Here is an 8095-nt window from a genome sequence, read left to right as displayed (position 1 = left end):
GGGAGAGAACATACCTCCTGGCTTCCTAATAGGATCATTGTATCACTGACTTCAAAATGTAAATATTTCAGGGTGAACTTTAAATAAATGCACAGAATCAGAATTGGACTTTGTGCAACCTAATTCTCCACTGACATTGTCCCCAAGACAGTGCCTGACTTGAGAAATGACACACAGAGGAAAATGAAGCAAGAGCCCCAAGCTGCTCATGGCCTGCGCAGATGTTTCAGCAATGACACTGCATAGCCAGGCACACTGCATTTTGGCCCAAAAATCACTGTTCTTCTCAAGTTTCCACAACTAACAAACTGAAAACTCTTCAGGATCAGGCCTCAACATATATTTTAACAATTTTTTTAGTTGAGGTGAAATTCACATAGTATAAAGTTAACTTTCTAAAAGTGCATCATTCAGTAATGTTTAGTGTATCTGCAATATTGTGCAACCACCAATTCTACCAAATTCCAAAACATGTTCATTTTCATCACCACCAAAGAAAATCCCATACTCATTAAGCAGTCACTCCTCAGTTTCCCCTCCCCTCAACACCTTACAGCCACCAATTTGCTTTCTGTCTCTACGGATTTACCTATTCTAGACACTTCATATAAATGAAATCATACAATATGTGGCCTTGTGTGTCTGATTTCTTTTACTTAGCATAATGCTTTCAAGGTTTATCCATACTACAGCATGTATCAGTGCCTCATTTTTAAAAAATATTCCATTGTATGTATGTACACTGTTTACCCATTCACCTGTTGACGCACATTTGGATTATTTCCACTCTTTGGCTATTTGAATAGGACTGCTATGAACATTTATGTACAAGCATTTGTGTACCTGTTTTCAATTCTTTTAGGTATATACCTAGGAATGGAATTGCTGGGTCTCACAGTAATTCTATATTTAGCTATTTAAGGAACTGCCAAACTATTTTCCACAATGTATACTTTCAACTATCTTGTCAAATAATTACCAAGACATATTGTTAAGGGGAAAGAACAGATGTATAACAGTGGGATGTGCATTAGTCTTTATATAAAAAAGGGACAGAGTATGACTAGAAGGATACATATAAAACAGTTACTTGGTTTATATACAGGAAACAGGTACAAAGGTTTTCTCTGAAGTGAGAACCTTGGGAGGCTGAGATGTGAGAAAGGCTTGTTGTTTTCAAGCTCAACCCCTTCTGCTCTGCACTGAATATCCACACTTTACCAACCCGCTTGCCCTAAAATACCTTTAAAGCTCCAACAGAAGCCCGAAGTCTGAGAGAAGGACTGCACAAAGTTTACTATCCTAACCATTTTTCAGCGTACAGTTAAGTGGTATTAAATACTGTCATAATGTTGCACAACCATCACCACAGTGTATCCACTAACTCTCCATCTTGTAGTCTAAAACTATACCCACTGCACATTAACTGCCCTCCCCTACTCGACTATTCTTCACCCCTCCCCAACCCTCGGCAACCACCATTCCACTTTGTCTCTATGGTTTTGACTACTCTAAGTACCTCATATAAGTGGAATCATATAGTATTTGTCTTTTTGTGACTGGCTTATTTCAGTTAGCATGTTCTCAAGGTTCATCTATGTTGTAGCACACTGCAGAATTTCCTTTCATTTTAAGGCTAAATAATACTCCATTGTATGTATATAGCATAGTTTGCTTATCCATTCACTGGCTAGAAGACACTTGTGCTGCTTCCCTGTTTCAGCTCCTATGAATAATGCTACTGTGAACACACCTGTACAAATATCTCAAGACTCTGCTTTTAATTCTTTGGGGTATTAACCCAGAAGTGACATTTCTAGGTCATATGATAATTCTATTTTTTAAGGCCCTTTATACTGTCTTCCCGGAGAAGGCAATGGCACCCCACTCCAGTACTCTTGCCTGAAAAATCCCATGGATGGAGGAGCCTGGTAGGCTGCAGTCCATGGGGTTGCTAGGAGTCGGACAGACTGAGTGACTTCACTTTCACTTTTCACTTTCATGCACTGGAGAAGGAAATGGCAACCCACTCCAGTGTTCTTGCCTGGAGAATCCCAGGGACGGGGAAGCCTGGTGGGCTGCCATCTCTGGGGTTGCACAGAGTCGGACACGACTGAAGCGACTTAGCAGTAGCAGCAGCAGCCTTAGGGACTATGGTAAGGATGCAAAGTGAGAACACTTAATTAATGGAAAATAATACTTCTAAAGAGTAAGTCTGAAAGATAAATGAAGTTTGCATATAGTTCGTACAGGATAAATAAATGCTTTGTGATTGAAGATTCTTCAGCTACAATTAGACACATGAATGTGTATGAGTTGGCATGGATTAGATATTGTTCAAAACCCCTTCAGTTATAAAAGGCAGTGGCAGCAAGTAATAGAAAAAAATCTCCACCCCATGGATCTACTTTTCTGTCCATTTCTTGGAGAGTGCCATCTCTGCTGCTACTATTTACTGATGCTTAAGCGTAAAACTAAATGATTACATCGTCAGATAAAGGCAGAATCACTACTACAACCCAAGAATGAATCTAGACAACTTGTGATTAACATGGTCTCATGTTTACCAAACTATTATTCACGATGTCAGTTAACATGTATAAAAATGATGGTGAAACCTTAGTCCAACATACCAACTCCTACAGTTAAACAAACAAAAGACAACAACAAACGTGTGCTTCTCCTATACGGTCAGGCAGCAGTAAAGAAATTCATATAACTAAGCTTCCTATCAAAATCCTCATCATTCTGAAAGCAAACAGTCACTATATAAATTCAATGCACTGATATCCTAGAAGAAAAATACACCTGAAGAATCTACCAGAGTTAGAACAAGTATTTCCACCAACGGAGAAAATTAACATGTATTGAGCACTATGCTCTTCACATATTATTTCATCTAAAATTCCTATGAAAGGGAATCTTCATTTCACAGATGTAGGTCCTGAGTTTCAAAGAAATTAAATAATCTGCTTAAAGACAGATGGATAGCTAGCTAGACAGGCAGGCAGGTCATCTTTGGCAGAATTCTTTTGTAATTATAGGGCCATCAGCCTTCCCAGTTTTAAAAAAAAAAATTCTGATTTAAGCAAACCTACAGAGCAAAAGCATAACTTTACTTTTGTTTTTAACTCAATAATGTAAAAACTGAACTGAGAAAACCCTGAAACATAGTGTGTCCTTTTTTAAAAAGAGGCCATCAATCAAACCACTTTAAAGCATCACTCAAATCTGCTGAAAGGAGAAATTTCAAGCCTCATGGGACTGCAACAGAGCATCATGCCGAGCAGTGCTAGTCTAGCTGTCATCCTATGTCCAGCAGTTGCACTGGCTAATCTCTTGCCATAGGTCATCAGTATTCCCTACTAGAATACAAATGGGCAGTGCTACTAATGTTTTTGTGACCATTAACCCTGGATGTGCTTTCTACTTTACCATCAGTGATACTGAGAAAAGCAGATGAAATGATTCAAAATGTTAATGTTTTTAGGAATAAAGAAGACAATGTAAAAGAAAGAAAAAACTATCTGAGGGCAGGGACCGCCTTTGTTTTCTTCAAATGTGTCCCAAGACAGCACCTGGCATAGTAGCTATTGAGGAACTATTTCTTCAATGAATGAAAAATGACAAGCTAGCTTGGCCATTCCTCTTACCATGCTAAGAAGTTCAAAGCCAACCCAAACCATTACCATTATGTGACTTCCCTGCCAGGTAGCCCATCTCACCAAAAGAGAATATTCATCCTCTTAACAGCTCTCTTCTTTATATATAGAGTTCCCTCCGACCCAAGGAGAACAAGAAAAGGTAGTCAAAATAGTACCAAATCAGGATACTTGGTATCAATTAAATTAGACGATTCTATTTCCTTTATTTGTAATCAGTTTAAAATACCTGAATAGCCCCAGAGTGGGCTGTTACACCTGCTATTAACACCGCTCCCACTCAAACCAGTACTACTGCTGACTCCTCTGGCAAGAGGAAGAATTATCCTCCAATCTTCATTCTCTGATTGAATTATTTTTTATTGACAATCAGACATACCCATAGCACAGGCTGTGGTAAGATGTGTGTAAGGTGACCAAACTATAGAAAAAATGAAAACGTAAAGACATTAAAAAAAGAATTAAGATGAGAGTGAAACAGAAGTGAGAGAAGTATGTGTAAAATGCGGTAAACACATCTTAAAGATTAAGAGGTTAGAAAATATACTGTCAACTAAGGAAGAAATACTGGTAGAACAGAAGAGAAAAACGAAGTTATAGGAGTATTGTATGGAGAGACATAGGGAAATGAGACCAGAGGGGAAAGTTATGGAGTAAGATAAAGATCTCAAGGTTGGTGGAAAAGAAAATCAAAACAGTACTGCACGGACATTTCCCTAGAACTTACGTTAATATGTAATACATAATAATTTCTCTTCCATGGAGAAAGAGGAATGAAAGTTATTTACATACCTTACAAATGTGCTGCAAGACCCACGGCCTGTATGGCAGAAGTTCTACAAAGTGCCCTGAACTTCTCAGATGAAAGGCACTATAAAAACACACACAAAATAAAACGAAATCAGGAATTATGTCTATTCATTTCATGGGGGAGAAAAACAAAGCACAAGATGTAAAACGGGTTTGCACAAAGACCTGGTAAGTAATTCAGAATCCAGAGGAGGAATAAATGCAGAATTTAATTTTAATCAACATACCATGAAAGTGACCACTTTTAAATGTTTTGGCCTCTTTCACTCAACAAAATGCACAGTATCAACCTTATTTTCTGAATGTTATAATGTTGCCCTTTTGAAAGTTAAAATCAAAAGCAGATGAATTTTATGTAAAATTTCCAAAATTATAGACACGCAACACACAGCATTATCAACACACAGCACAGGTAAAAGAATTTTACACTGAACACCTGTATGCCTACCACCCAGCCTACCATGAACATCTGAATGACCTGCTTTATCAAATTACATTTCCTTTTTAATACAGGCATTACAGAGACACTGCAGGCTAAAAGACAACTGTCCAAAAGCCAATGGCTTCAAAAACATAGGTTGAAGTTATTAGGCTAAAGACATTAATAATATGAAATCCTTCTGATACTTTTGTCAGAAATGAGCGGTATTAGTTTACTGTTTTGAAGGCAGAGTGGATTCAGACATATCCCCTGCTCTTGGTGAATGATTCTAACTGTTTAATGTAGGATCGTATCATCATCCTCATTTTTAAAAAAAAATCTGATGATTAAAATAAAAAATCCAAAAACGTCCCATGTCCTAAAAGATCCTACATGATGTGGTCCCTGCCCACCTCTCTAATTTCATTTTACCTCCTACTTTTCCCTTCACTACACTGCAAACTTATTTCACTGGCTGTTTGTGTTCTCTTTCCCTTTCCTGGAATATTAAGATGCTATTATAAATATGCTTAAGCACATTTACTTTACTCATCCTCTTAAAAAAAAAAAAACCTCATTCTGCTATCAACTACAAACTGGCTCAGATTTAAGAGTATCTCATGTTTTTGATGATTATTTGCTATAAAAATGTTTTCAAATCACGTGGAGGAAGCACCAATAAACTCAGACCAACACTCAGAATGAGCAGCTTCGATGTCTATCTGATTTTTGGTCACATGACTACCATAATTATGAGTATACAAGGCCCTTATTTAATACTACAGCACCACAGATTAAAAATGAGTCACTTGAAATAGGAATTTTACAGTAATTACTAACTTCAAACTGTCTTGAAAATTTTAATTTATTAATCTCACAAGTATTTAACAGTGAGCATGTCCCCAGAGAGCAGACTATAGGAAGATACATTAACACAAGTTTAAAATTTGGTTACATTAATGTCAAAGTGCAAGCATAAAGGTATAAACTAAGTGGTAAGGGAAGAAGAAATTCCCTTAATTCCTTTTTTCTCTTTTTAATTCCCTTTTAAACTACAAATATGTGATAAAATCCACTGATTATGTTCAATCCCGTTTAAAATTATCACTACCAGCCACAATGCAATTAAACCTGAGGTGCTATCTATAGAAGCCCAGCAAATCCAAATTAGTGCTCTTAAAAGTTGAAAATATCAGTCTTTCTTCTGGCAAAGTTAACATAAATCTCTCAGCTCCAAGACAAAGTAGCAACCCACCTCCTCGAGTCACTGCCTGGACTCCACCCTCTGAACAAGAAACACCTGAAGATCTATGTTTTTACTCTCCTAATAACTTACACCCCCACATAGCCAGGTTAAACTTTTTTCTGCCACACCATGAAACATCTGGGATCTTAATTCACTGACCAGGAATTGAACCTGTGCCCTCTGTACTGGATCTGCAGTCTTAACTCTGAACCACCAGGGAAGTCTCCCAGGTTAAACTTTTAAAAAGAGTTAACTGACAAACAAGGAATCAGGGCTGAAAACACTCCAGCAAAACCACTACCACATACATATGAAACTATATTCTTGATATATGCTTTTTCTCCCCATCCCACCTCAAATCAAGAGCCCACAGTTGCCTATTAGAACTTACCAGGGCATAATTACATTGGATTTGGAACAGGGGAGCCTGGTCCTGCCTCTGGAATAAGCTGGGTCCCTCGAAAAGGCCATAACATCCAAAACCAGAAACTACACCAGGCAGAGACCCTGTATATTCATTTACCTATTTCAATCAACTGCTATAGGACCATCCAAATTACAGAAAGGAGAGGAAAAGCTAAAGAATTGAACTTTGCTTGAAAAAACTTTTAGATTCTCTCAATACATTAAAAAAAAAAAAAACAGCAATACATAAAAGGAGAAGCACTGGAATAAGCTGAAAGTCCTGACTTTTAGCTGACTCTAAGCAAGCTGTTTGGGAGGACATGGAGAAGATCTTACAGAGAAATAGTTCTGGCTGGCACCCAACTAGACATACAACTGTGGGAAATTTACTGAAGTCTCTGGGACTCAGCTTCCCATCTGCAAATAAGGTTGGGAATACAAGTCCTGAAGATTGCTTTCAGGTCTAAAATTCTTGATCAATGAAAAAAATGAGTGGATTCCTAATCTCTTCTTGCCTCTAGTATGGATTTTTATGAGAACAGAGGCTATAAATCTAGGGCTAGACGTTGACTAAAACCAAATTCCATGTTATATATATTTTTGTTTGTTTTTAATCTTACACATTTTATGTCTCCAAGAGCCACCCACCAGTGCTCTAAAAAAAAAAAACAAAACAAAAACAACTACCTAAGGCAATTTATCAAAAGAGATCTTTCTTAATTGTCCTTTACAATTAAGAACTAATCTTGCATTTCAGTCCAAACAATGTCACTTGTGCCAAATACTCAAAACAACATCTCTCGCAATTGAGCCATGTCTAAAGTGACAATCAAGCAATGGTACATAAACATTACACATCTGGGTGTGCGACACTAAGTGGCAGAAAAATTCTCACCACAAACAACATTTAAAAGAATTTTTTTTAAAGTATTTTCCCCCCTTCAGATCTGGCAGGAATATAATCCCATTACACACCTGCAAGAAAGATTTATTTAAAAAGACTTAAAACACAGAAAGAGTCAAACAAGTTACCAACAGAGGTAAAAATGTTAAATCAGGACTATTAAGAAACACGAGTGAACCAACTCCAGGTAGAAAGAATGCCAATTTTCCATTATAAACTACTAAACATGGTTTTGACCAAACTGACTGCAAATAGTGCCATTTAATGAACTTGTAACTGGATCTAATAGGTAACTAAGCACAGATGTTTAGCTGATTCCTAATCAAGGTAGCAACTTAGACTAAGCAAATTATTACTTTATTGTGATCCCACAGAGTTTAAATCATGAAAAAAAATGTTCCTTTCAACCGGAAAATTCCCTTCAATACCGAAGAATCCTAACCTCTAAGATTTCAACACTATGCTTTACTTACAAAATTTCAAAGAATACTGCATTAAAAAAGAAAATACCCAAAACATAACTGGACTTCATGCAGTATAAAACGGTGATTCATGTTTCATATTAAATGCAAAAGCCAAAATGGAGTTGTAAAGAGTTTCTTTCCCATTTCAACTCCGACAGCCACGCGCGCTTCACAGGGGCCGGC

General features: G+C 37.2%; 1 protein-coding gene across 1 annotated transcript in view; it reads right to left on the bottom strand.

Annotated features, from left to right (window-relative positions):
* Positions 1-4533, bottom strand: part of RHOA (ras homolog family member A) — a 45935-nt gene extending 41402 nt beyond the window's left edge. The window contains exon 1 of the mRNA XM_010851863.1: positions 4455-4533. The gene's annotated coding sequence lies outside the window, so the exon portion shown is untranslated. The remainder of the gene's footprint in view (positions 1-4454) is intronic.
* Positions 4534-8095: the final 3562 nt, after the last annotated feature.

This window comes from Bison bison, unplaced genomic scaffold, assembly GCF_000754665.1.
Source record: "Bison bison bison isolate TAMUID 2011002044 unplaced genomic scaffold, Bison_UMD1.0 scf7180017864304, whole genome shotgun sequence".
NCBI classification, from domain to species: domain Eukaryota; kingdom Metazoa; phylum Chordata; class Mammalia; order Artiodactyla; family Bovidae; genus Bison; species Bison bison.
Note: the sequence above shows the minus strand (reverse complement) of the source record. Positions and strands in the feature narration are given on the sequence as shown.